The 13034-nt window shown below is 44.5% G+C and overlaps 1 long non-coding RNA gene across 1 annotated transcript; it reads right to left on the reverse strand.

The window, feature by feature from the left end:
• Positions 1-4469: 4469 nt before the first annotated feature.
• LOC139705769 (uncharacterized) lies at positions 4470-9956 on the reverse strand. Its single transcript, XR_011707590.1, has 2 exons — positions 8160-9956; positions 4470-4889 (listed from the first exon to the last, which is right to left on the reverse strand). It is a non-coding gene; the product is annotated as an uncharacterized lncRNA (long non-coding RNA).
• Between the last annotated feature and the right edge of the window lie 3078 nt (positions 9957-13034).

Consider the following 13034-nt stretch of genomic DNA (forward strand, 5'->3'; position numbering starts at 1 on the left):
TTGGCATATTTCATTACTATCTGGCTCAACAGAGGACAGCTTGAGTCTTATAACTGAATTTGCATGACGTCTTGACAAAATATATAAAGAAAGTATGCCTTCACTCAGAACAGAGTCGGGCAAAATGGTGTGGCTATTTTAATGGATTTTTCAGATAGTTGTGGATAGTCTTGATATTACACTAAAACTTGACGAGTGATCACTTCTGAAAGGTTAGTTGGATTGTGTAACCTAGAACCATATTCCTGAGCTTTTTATACTTTATTATACATAATCCTCTGACCTAACTTATACCTTGAGTGGATCTTTTACCCTTGTATGATTTTGTCACATCATGCATTAATCATTGGGAAAACATTTGCTCACTGACTTATGTAGGTCTTCTAAATGTTGACACATTTCCTTCTATGATACAAAACAAATCACATGCATTTAATATTACCTTCAATCTCATTCAAAAAAAATCTGTCTTGGGAGGCTGAAAAGTTCATGGTGGCATATATAAGTTTTTCCAAAATTCACTTGAATGCTCGAATTTTGTTATTGGCAACAAATCTTGGTAGTGATTTTTCCTTGAAGAATTGGGCTCCCTTCATTTCTTTCTACGAAAATATCTGCCAAACACCCATATCTGAATCACCAGTTTGTCTGTCAAAAAGTTATCCTTCAAGTTGAGTAAAAACTATTAAACATTTACTGCTTATTAAATATTTAAGAGTTATTAAATATTTACTGCTTAATTAAAGATACTGTTAAGTGGAAATGTCCCCCCACCCCCACCCCCAGAGTGCACAGCAGTCACGGGTATGATGACACCGGTACAGCTGGGTGCTACTGTCTCCATGCTTGCTGTGGTATCTGTGGATTTACCTACCATTACTTCTGCACCATCAGTGGGAATGTGAAAAAGTCAAGTGGTATTGTTCTGAAAAGAGCTTTGCCTTTGTGGGTCCCTTGAAAAGGTCTTGAAGCTGCTAAGGGTCTGTGATTCACACCTTGAGGACTGTTGGTTTCTTGCCTTTGAACTACATGAATCATGCTATCTTCCACAGATCCTATCAGGGAGAGCAGGCTGTGGGCATCCAAGGAGATAGCAGCAGGAGCTGGCATGTCATAAGTGTCATGCCAGGTGCTCTTGATGCACTGTCTCCCAGTAACCCTTAAAGTTGGTTCTACCTCCACTTTCAGAGTTGGAAACTGAGGACCAGCAGGTCAGTAAATGTGCCCAAGATCACACCACTGGTAAGCACTAAAGCCTGTGGGATACTCCTGGCCATCTGACTTCAGAGTTTGGGCTCTGAGCTGTTCTGTTAGCTGGAGAGACTGACAGGATGGGAGAAGTAAAGAAACGTCTGTCCAGCAGGGCAGGGGTCAAAGCAGTGGCCGAGAGTCTTGGACTCAAGGATCTAAGTACAAATCAAAGATCTCCCTCAAATCTCTTTTCCCATCCGGGTCTCCCAAAAAGTCTTCTGCGATGGCTGGTCAGAGCTCTTCTTATTTCCATTTTGTAGGTAAGGAAACTGACATTGCTTAGCAGACAAGCATTTCCTTGTAGTCCCAGAGTCCCCAACCAGGAGAGTTCCACCTTCTCACCCAATGCCAAGGCCTCAGGGCTCTTGATTGCAGCTGTCCTACTCGGTGCCAGGTTGTGTCAGGTCTTGGTAAGGATCTTGGCAAAAATAGGCAGTCCTACTGAAAGAGAGAGGAAGGTAGGCCCATTAGCCTTGGCACCAAGGAAGGACATGAAGTCCAGGTTCAGGCAGGAGCCTGTGGTGAGAGCTGTCCTCAACAGTGGGGGGTCTGTACTGAGACTCAGAGCTCTTCCCCTTTCTGGGGATGTGGTTTCACCAGCCTGAAACAGTTCATCTGCCAACAGAAAAGAAGGCCTGGGAACAGGGAGAACAGTTTGTGGAGAGAACAGGCCAGAAAAGTACACTGAGGCTCAGAAGGAACAGGAAAAGCCACTTAGATGCGGCCCAGACCTCTTTGTCTGTAGAAGGGGAAACTGAGTCCTGTAAAGAGAAGAGAATGTGCAAGAGTTATGCAGCCCCAAGGTGAAAATGCCCCAAGTCTTGCTGACCCCCAGGGTTCTGGATGCTCAGTGACAGAAAGATACCCTTCTTAGACAATGGCAGCCTGTATGCCTGAGTCTGCCTTCCAATCTCTCAGGGCTAAAGGATGGAGGCTCAGCTGGCAGCCAGGGCTGTTTCTCAGGAGCTGGAGCTCTGGGGACACTTGCCCCTGCTGTGAAGGGCAGAGACCAGGATGCCATTTCTTTGGTTTCTTGGGACCCTTCCCCCAGGTTTGCCCTTGCGCTCCTCCTGCATTCCTCTGGCTCTTCACATTCCAAGTGGGTTTTAGGTTCCATTCAGTGTGAGATTCTTTCCCTTCCAATGAGTTGATTTTGCCTTTGTTCTTTTGTTTATGTTCCCTGGACAATCAGCAGTTCCTGAAAGTGGCAGGCCTCCTGGATGCAGAAGAGGGGAAATTTCGGGACAGTTCCTGAATGTCCAGGCTTTCAAAGCCCCACTCAAGGCTGGCATATGGAGGGCCTCCAGAATAAAGGGGCAGGTCCTTCACAAGTCAGGGGGCCCTGAGGAGCAGCTGTTCTCCACTCGGTCCTCACATGGTCTGCCTTGCCCCAGGCAGTGCCCTGATGGCCTTGCACATGGGGGAAGTGTGTGGCAATAGGGAAGACCACTGGTTCCTCCACTTCCTTTCCTGGTCAGCTGGCTGCTTTCTGAATTTTAACAATTAGGAATCAATTCTTTGACTCTAGGTTTCATTAATTAGGACAAAGGAGAATTTTATTATAGGACTTCTCCTTTTTTGGGTGTGTGTGGGGGGTCTACATGTATTTACCGAGAATCTGCTATGTCCAAGGCTTTGTTTTAAAAGTTGGGGATTCAGGAGCAAATGAAGCAAACAAATCCTCTTTTCTGGTGGACCTGTCCTCCCGTTATGGGAGTTAGAAAATGGGATGTCTGGCTGTGTGTGGTGAGAGCTGTTAGGGGCCTAGAGAGTGAAGGAAGTGGCATTGAGACTGGAGAGACATATTCTGGGGTGTCCAGGTTTAGGGGTGCAGACCTGAGAGTTGAATAGATACCTATGGGACATGAGAGAATGTGCCCTGAAGTTACCTGGAGAAAGACACCTCTGATTGCCAGAGTGGTCACCCCTCAGATGGGACAGGTTCTGTCTTCCAACCATGGATCACACAGGACCAGCCCTGTTTCCAGCTGCTGACCCCCTCCCCGTGACTGAACGCCATTCCTAGGTCCACCTGAACCTCCTGATCCTAGGAAGTCTGTTACTCTGGCAGAAGTTTACCTTTCAGAGCAATTTGACCCCAAAGATCAAAGAAAGCAAAACAGAAACAAATAAACAAACGACATATAGCCCTTCTTGAATTTAGGGTCAGTTGACTGAATCTTTTTTTTTTTTTCTTCTGCCAATCTCGATCTTTGCAAGATCCTAGAGCCCAAGAGTGGGAAGTGGCCCTGGGGCAAGAGCCCCTCTCCCTCATTGTAGAGATGGGAGAGTTAAGTCCAGGGAGGGTCTTGCGGCGACTCGTTAGCGCTAGTGACGGGATGGCAGAGCCGGGCCCATGCCTAGGTGTCTTACTGGACTTGTGCCCTTTCACCTCCTGCCCACTACCACACCGCACACCACCTTTACCCCACGTCTCTTTCACAGACTTGGAGAATAACAGTCATAGCTCATGTTTCCCCAGTACTTGGATTTCCTCTTGCAATGTTGTTCTGTTCTTCTCTGAGGATGGTTTCTGAGAAGGGGAACTCTCTGTAGGTTTCTTTTTTCTTTTTAACTAAATATTATCTTTTGCTTTATGCCAGGCTCTGTGCTAAAGGCCTCATGCTCAATATTTCATTTAACCCTCACTTACTCCCTTGGTGAGGCATTATTATTATATCATTCTTATTGAAAGACTGGGAGGCTCAAGCTCAGAGAGGTTGAGCAACTCACCCAAAGCCACACATCCTGAGAATGCGGAGGCTGGGCTAAGAAACCAGTTCCTGAAGATTCACCTATTAGACTCATTAGCTCTTCATGCCTAGCATCTGTCACCAATCTAGAATATTCCTTCTAGAGAATCTACCCCTTTAGACTTGTGGAGCCTTTATCTCTTTGACCATCTTGGTTACTTTTCCTCCCCTCCAGTATCACAGCAGGTGGACCATGCAAGGACCTAACCTGACCTTTCTTTAGGAGGCTCCTGACACATGAGGTGACATGCTTAGCATCACCTGGGCTTGGCTTCCTGGCCATAGGTGATGCAGTAGGCAGCAATGTCTTGACCCAAAGACTTTGAACTGTGGATTGGCCAGCAGGCCGCAAGGTGTGAACGTTCTGCCCTACAGGAGCCCTGAGCTCTGGCTGGTGTCTGCCTGAACCAATGAGCCTTTTCTCTTGGAGAGCAGTAAGATAGACAGGGCTAAAACTTAGAATCATACTTTTTTAAAAAAAAATTTTATTTTTATTTTTTATGTTTTGGTACTGAGGATTAAACCCAGGGGTGCTTTACCATTGAGCCCCATCCTCAGCTCTTTTTATTTTTTATTTTGAGATAAGGTCTTCCTAAGTTGCCCAGGCTGGCCTTGAACCTGAAGTCCTCCTGCGTCAGCTGCCCAAGGAGTTGGGATTACAGCATGCACCCCTGCGGCTGGCAGAACAGTGGTCATAATCAGAGGCGCCAGCAACAGCTTTGGACAAAGCTGATGGATAGATGAGGTTATTCTGGTCACCAGGAGTGAAAGTCATGGCAGGGGCTGAATGATACTCCATGGGGTTTGGCTCTGCAGCTCAGATGGTTTCTTATCTTCCTTACTTCTCCATGGAGTCTTAAAAAACTTCAAACCCACTTCTTGAATCTAAAGTATGAAACATGATATGTCAAGAGCTATGTAATGTTTTGAACAACCAATTAAAAAAAAAAACTTAAAACAGTGAGACTATACCATGAAACGAGAGATTATTAGAATAGGATTGTAGAATGCAACATCCTGCAGCCCAGAAAGAGGAATTTCCCTTGGTGAGGTCTCCTGGAAGTGGAGCCCAACCGGGTGACTGCTTCACCTTCACTCCCAGGGCTGGGCTCTTCCCAGTACACCATAGAACTAGCCCCAGTCTTCATCTGTAACTGGCACTATTTCCTCTGAAATTTCCTTATACTCAACCACATTATTTTTTTTCTCTTTCCAAGTGTTCATGTATTCCAGGTACAGTTCTAACTAAAGTGTTTCACAAACATTATCTGATTTGACCATTATCTTCATTTGAAAAATGAAGAAACAAAGGCTTACAATGTCTCTTGCATATTCATAGAAAGGAAGTATGAATGCAGACCAAGGAGGGCATCCCCATTCTGCTCACTACACTAAGTAGCCCTGCAGTCTAGCCTTGGGGGCGGGAGCCTGCTAGTCCCATTTTATGGATGAGGAAAGCAAGAGGTTTAAGTGGCTTGCCCAGGATCTTACTGCCCGTAATGGATATAGGGCTGGCTATAGAATCTAGGGCTGGCTGGCTCCATGGTTGATGCGTATAGCTGGCACCTCATTTGCTATTCTTCTGCACTTGCCACCACTGGGAACCTTCTAATAGTTTTATTCCTTTTCTTTGTATAGGATCACCCTAGAAGACTTAGCATGAATATATAAATTTGGGTGTGTGGGGGGACTGGGCCTCTCTGTGGCATGCCGGCTGTATGTGCATGGTTTTGTGATAGAGCAGCCTTCTGGGACAAAGCATTGAGCAAGAGCCAAATCCTGGATCCTCAGGCGATTGGGGAATCTGGGTCCACAAACAAGAAGCACCTTCTCTAATGTCACACAGAGAGTGCTGACTCTCAGATGACAAGAGCCAACACTCTCTAGAGCCCAAACTAGAACACGGGGCCCTGTTGTTTCCTGTGACACTCCTTCTCTTTCCAAAGCTGTGTCCTACTCAAATTGATCCATACAATTCTGTGAAATGCTGTGATGCCCTTCTTATCTTGCTTTATGTGACATGAGGTACTGACTTCTTTTCACTCAAAATCCCAGTACTCCAGAAAGGAAGGACTACATAGGTGGTTTTCACATCGTGCTTCAAAGAATCCTAAAGTTTTCTGATAGGCATTTAGGAGATTTTGAAACTAGTGAAGTCTTTGCCACCAAGAAGTAAGATTCACACTAACAAAAGACTATGTGAATCAGTCACTTACAAAAGATACTTTAAATATTGATTTTCTCCCATTCTGTAGGCTTTCTCTTCACATTATTGATTTGTTTCCTTTGCTAAAAAGAATCTTTTTAGTTTGAATCCATCACATTTATAAGAAAGACTTCTGCTGCTAAAAAAGATGGAAAAATTTCTTTTTATAAAATGTCATGGGTCATGTAGCCACAAGATGCAGGAGTAGAAAAGCTACTCACAGCTTCAAAGTCAAATTTCCCAGCAAAGTGGAAGAAACCAAATTTTCACTAGGGCTAAGAATGTACTTTGCTAGAAGATGATCCTGCCTTCCCAGCATCCTCACCTCTGTGGGCTGGGATAACAACAGTTTCTGCACCCATGAGCAGTTCTGTTTTGCAGACCAGGTCCTGGAATCCCCAGCTACCCCTGGCAGGATGGTCTGAGCTCATTTGTGTTTCTGTTTAACAATCAGACTAGCCTCTGAGATTCTCTGCATCTCCACCCTGGGTTCTGCAACTCAGAGGTATAGCTGACAATTCTGGGCGAAGGTTTCAAGGGTTTAGTGGGGTGAGTGAAATGGTGGTGTGAAGGATCGGAAATAGCTCCAGCTGCTGATTCCTTCTGTGTGAGGACAAAGCATTAAAAAGTCTATTCATATCTACAGGAGCACACTTGAGGACAGCAAATAGATGCACACTGGGGCCATTCTCTTCTTTTGCTTCCCCAAAATGGGAAGCACATACACATACAGGTGCACATGCGTGCACACACACACACACATACACACACACACTCATAGACTTGGTCCAGTTAAACTGCTGTCTTTACTGAAGCCATTTTCTGTGTCAGGTCAGAGTCTGCTTCTCTGTGTTACCAGTTAGCCTCACCACTTCTCTTACTTGTCTTTCTTCACAGCAGGTATAAATATCCACAGGCTTCTCTTTGCTGCAGCCCAACAGCCAAACCTGACCATCTTGGCCAGCTTAACAACTCTGGATCCCTCTGACAATTCATTTCCTCAACACATCAAGACCAGATGCCACATCTTCAGATACAGAGATCACACAGGGCTGGAGGTACCAGATCCTGCAAGCCCCTCTTTTGACAAGAAGGGGAGGTTGTGGCCCAATCTCTCAGGATGAGGAAGAGGCAACTCTGCCTTCCAAAAGGGCACCCTGGATTTCTGGGCCGTGTGGGAAGCCTGCCTTATGTCAGGTTCCACAGTTGGCAGCCTCTGGAAACCACCAGCCCCACAGACACATTTTATTTGGCCCAAACACAGTTGTGTGCCACAATATTATTTTGTAGTTAAATTTAGCATTTTAACATTTTAAAATTTCATCCCTGAATAGATGAAATTTCCAATTTCTCTTGAGACGTCGCAAGGTTCGGTGACATGGGTCTCTTTTCCTTTGTGCCAGTGATTTCCTAGAGGTGAATAGCCACTGTTCCTTGTAGGTGGAAAACCTGGTTGCTTCATTTCTCTTCCTAGTTGGCCTCTATAGGCATTTGTATTTGCAATCTATGTCTTAAATAAAAAGAATAAAATGCTGTCAGTAGTCCTTGACATGTATTGAATGCTTCACCAACCATGCAGAAGACTGCACATGTGGATGCTATTGCATTCTCACTAAAGCCCTGTGAAATAAATATGTTATTGTTCCCACTTTACAGCTGGCGAAGCAGAGGCTTGGGTGAGTCAAGAGAGTTGCCCTGGGTCCCTCGCCTATGAGGAGGCAGGGCCAGTACTAGAAGTCAGATTCACCCAACTCTGGAAACTCTGCTGACTGCAAGACCTAGGTAGATTCTTTCCTGAACAAGATTCAAAATTTCTCCTGCCTTTATCCATATTTGGAATTTCTTTTTGTTTCTCGCTGTCAGTCTTTGCCACCTGTATGCCCATAAGCATTCACCAAACGGGAAAATCGGATCCCCAACAAGATCAGGATTTATGGAATCCTCCTTGCCTTCACATCAGGTCTGCTCCTCTTCCTGGCCTCTCTGCTCCTGCTGCAGCAGCGTTATCCGTATTTCAATCAGCTATGCGGGCACTTCCACGTCATCTCTGACTCTCTTCTTTCCTGCTTATTGTTTTAAACCAATAGTCAATGATGCACTGAGCTATGTTTATACTTTCTCAACATTCCCGGCTTTGATCTGTGTGTTCTCTTCCCCTCCCACCTCACATTCACTCTGCCAGGTATTGCTGTATTACACTTAGGACACTGGTCAGACACTGGTTAGTCCCTTCCTTGGAGACCATCAAGAAGTTTCTGCTGTCAGATGGAGGGATCCCTTGCTCTTTGCATGTCCTTGAGACCCTCCAGAGCACCTGGAAGCTTCTCCAAGTAGAGGTTTCTATAATTCCTCTGTATTTCTAGCCCTTCAGCTATTCAGAGCTATATTCCCAATATCTCAAAAGCCTTCCATGTCTCAACACTTGACTTTCTTGTTTGAAATGCTTCATTTTACTTCTCAACCTTCCTTGTAGAATTTTCACTCCATCTTTTGGGGTCTAACTCAAATGCCACCTCCAGGAAGCCTTCCTTAAACAAAACCATCCTCTCCCATGCCACCTTCATAATGAAAGGGACTAGCTCCCATTATTGTGGAACACACACGATGTGCCAAGCACTGTGAATACTCACGCATGTATTTTCCCAACTTTTGGCAAATACTAAATGCTTCCTAGGTCACAGGCACTGTCTTCAAACTAGAGATACAGCACTCGCTGCCATAATAAAGTATCAGCTAGTGATATGTACAATGATGAAACTGCAGAACAACAGATTCTGATGGGACAATAAATACATGAGAAATGACTGGATCTCATGAGGACCCCTGGCATCAAGGGAAATGTTCAGGCTGAGAAGGCTCCCCCTGGAAGCAAAAGTTTAGTAACAGCCTTTGGCAATTGTGTGGCTCCTCCTGCATCCTGTCTTCTTCTTTGATTGACACTGAAGCTGTTGGCCTTCTTGTCTAGCTCTTTCCAAGGGAAATGCAGCCAGGAGAATGATCTGCTTCTAGAGCCTAAAGATGCAGGGGGTCCCATAGCTGCATACTGAAGGCTTTGTCCTGGAAAGTGACATCCCCACTGTCAAAGAAGAGGCACAACCAGAGCATTGGGCAGCACAGGGCAGAATAGAACAGAACCTGCTGAGAACAAGGGGCCATGTTTCTTCCACAATCTCCATTCCCCCAAGTCTGCTAGCAAGATTGCAAACTTCAGCTGAGAATAGCTCAGGTGAGTTGATTGTTCTTTGGAAATCATAGGCAATCTGTCTCCTGATGGGTGCTCCAATCCCTTAAGTTCCTTTCTGTGGAATTTTGTCCCCACTTTCCTAGATGATAGTGCTGACAAAGAAGATTGTGAAGAACATTCACTGAGGCTTGGTGTCAAGCACATTTTGTGTGTGTGTGTGTGTGTGTGTGTATGTGTGTGTGTGTGAGATTTAATGTTCACAGACAGTCCTTAAGGTTGATTCTATCATTATCCCTATTTCATAGGTGGGGACTCACAGGAATTAAGAAATGTCCACAGTGGTAAGCATGGGAGTGGCAGAATTCAAATAAAATCAGCTGCCAGACTCCAAAGCTCCTGTGTTGATAAATCTCCTATGCCATAAAATTATACCCAGCTCCAAGTCTTTATTAAATGTCACCTATACTCTGACATTTTCCTTGATTACCTTTTCTGTCCCTGTGAGGGCTCACATAACTGACCTGTATAATAGTTGTCATTCATTCATTCAACATACTCACCATTTATTACATACTCACCATATTCTTTGGGCACCTCTCTGGGATCTGGGATAAGTAACTCTTCCCTGCCCTCTTGGGAGCTCTCTGTGCAGCTACTGCAGGACAAAATCAAGGCCACTATGTGACCTGTCTGCTGCATTCATATTTATGTCTTCTTGCATCACTTCAAGCGGGGGAGGAAGTCCTGGGTCTTTTCTTATGACCAGACCATCAAAGCCATTATTAACCATTCGGGTCAGGCATATGGAAATTCATCAAGCTGCAAAACAGGCAGGTGGAGAAATAGCAGGAGTTCCTCCAGGCAAAGCAATGCTGGAGGGAGATGGCACCTTTGTAGTTCTTGCTGCTTTCACTGTAAGGAAACTGTTAGAACAGAACTTCTGAATCTTTGAAAGAGAAAATAATGGGTCCGCTTAAGCTGTGCTCTGTGTGACTCCGGTGTTGGGGGATTTTGCTAAGTGTTTATGAGGTCACTTTAAGTAAACCCTATTCTTTTTGTAGAACACTGCCATTGCAGCACCCCCAATACTATACTGCCTGGGACATAGAAGGAGCCAAATTAGGCTGTGCCCTGTCAAATTTCCAGGCTCAATCCAAGGGAGGCTCTCTCCATTCCTGCCCTGCGAAGTGTTTGAATGGTGTGTCCTTAGCCATTCAGGAGACATTTAAAAAGACATAGGATAAAATTTTTAGATAAAAGAGCCTCAAGAAAAAAGACGCAGTTCTTTTGCCCAGTCCCTACCCAAGAAATATCTGATATGTTCTTAGAAATTTCTTTGAAGGTAATTATTGTTAGGTTTTTAATGAATAAGGTAGATTTTTAAGAATACAGAACATTTATAAAATCTCTCAAGAGCAGCTTGGAGTGCAATCGTAGGGACCTCAAGGGCTTCCTGTAGTTGATTTGTCAACCTGAAATTTGGTATTATAACCAAAGTAATAGATGCAAATGAGATGATTTTAGGTGGTACATAGACAATATTATTTTTAATTTCAATTCATGGGCATTTTAAAATATGTACTAAAATCATAATGAGCATACCTTACACACTGTGATCTTGTGTGCTTGCCTGGGATGAGGTAAACTAAAATATTATGAAAATTGAAGTCATTCTTAAGAGGAATACTAAGTAATTGATGAATAGTTCAGGGTATTTGTAGAAAACGTGTTCATAAACTACTAACATTTTGGATGTACAGCTCTAGTTAGTGGAATCTCTAAATGGATTCAACAGTCTTATTGCATGACGAAATTGAGGCCCCATGTGGTGAGCCTACCTAAGAGTGCCCAATACACAGGGGCAGATAAGGAAGTCCCCAGGGCACCAGTGTGTTTGAGTGACACCATTAGTCTTCTTGCTTTCTACCTATGCAGTTTTAACCTGGCTGGGGTGAGGGTGGCATAAGGTGAGTCCACCATAGTTCATTTTGGAAACCAAGAAAATGTGCAGTAACTTCACCTAAAGGTTACATAGCTGTCATTTTACAAGGACTCTTATGAGTATTTTCCTTAGAGTCTTCTCACCTCTTATAAACGGAGAAAAAATTTTCAAGATACTTGCCATTCCTCCTGTGTTGTTAGAGATCTGCCAGTGTCTAATCTCAGGAAATGACTTGATGCTCTCCTCTGGGGAATTTATTCTGTTTGGCTAGAATCATAAGAGAGAATCAACTTTGTTTGAGATGAGACTTCTTTCCATTTGGGTTGTCATTGTGTTTGCTGGCCTGGCTCCCAACTTGAAAACTAATGATGTATAAATTTAAAGGCTACCTTCAAATCCTTCACATGGGTCAGCCCACCTGGGGACAACTGTGCTTGATGCCAAATGAATCCTTTTAAGAGGAACATGACATAGGGGACTATATCCAAAAAGAGATTGGCAGGAGAGGAAGGGGACTACAGCCTGTGTTAGGAGAGCAACAGGTGAAGAACCTGGTGTTGGCTGGACCACAGACAAAAGACTCCAGGGCCATTTCAAAGTTGCCATTTTCAGGTCTTTGCAGAATTGTTGTAGGGGAGGGCAGAGCAGGGCAGGGCAGGGCAGGTACTCTGTATTGCACGTCTGTGGAGTTCAAGGCTACAGGTGCTACCTGCCACCCCAGGGGTTGGGAACAGTGTGGGCATGTGCGCAGGAGGCAGCAGCTCCAGGAACTTACTGTCATGTGGGTATAAAGGCTAGGGATCTGATTTGTTTTAAGTAAGAAATCTTCTGATTTCTAAACAGTGGCAATAAATTTCAAAAACATTTGACATATTGTATAGCCAAACAAAACGCTGTGGTTTAGAAATAAAATCTGTGGATTAGATCCAGGCTGTGGGCCTTCTTGCAACTCTTGTAACTTCTGCCTTTGTTAGTCATGAGTTATTTTAATGTTTCTGGCTGATGATCCAGCCCATGAGTCCAAGCACAGATTTCCCTTTTGTGTGGGGTAGTTCCTATTGCATGGTCCTGTGCTCAGGGTTCAGGGTGCAAATGGATTTTGGAGAGCATATTTATCACTCTTTAGGAAGAAACAGTATAACGATCAGGACAAGAACTCTAAAGCTCTAAGAACTGGGAAACTCCTTCTGGGGTGAAGGAAAGATTGGAAAATTCCAGGAAGCATGCAGAGGTGGTTGGTAGCTGGAAATACCACTGATCCAGAGGTAGGAAGTCTGAGTTCTCACACCACCTCTGCAATTCCCTACAACACATACTGTTTTAGGTTTTTTCCCCCTCCACTACAAAATGAGAGAGAGGTTGGGACCAGGTTCTGTGATTTTATGACTGTCACTTCTTTCACCCTCACCCCCACTCCTGCAGGATTCTCAAGTCCCCATCACTGTCCCTTGGTGGAGTGCATGTTCACCAATCCTAAGAACTCACTCCACAGAGTCATTCTGGGTCAAGTTGCCCCCTCCCTATCACCCTAGGTTTTCCTCTGCTTTGAATGCCTTCTACCCATGTCACTTTGTTCATCCGCTTTCTGGGAAAGTGTCTGTTCCTAGCAACATGCCACTCCATCAGAGAGCTCACTATAGCTGCAGATTTCATTTATTTGTGTGGTCATTGGATAAATATCTGAGTTAGATTGTCCTG

This window comes from Marmota flaviventris, chromosome 5 (assembly GCF_047511675.1).
Source record: "Marmota flaviventris isolate mMarFla1 chromosome 5, mMarFla1.hap1, whole genome shotgun sequence".
Taxonomy (NCBI): Eukaryota; Metazoa; Chordata; class Mammalia; order Rodentia; family Sciuridae; genus Marmota; species Marmota flaviventris.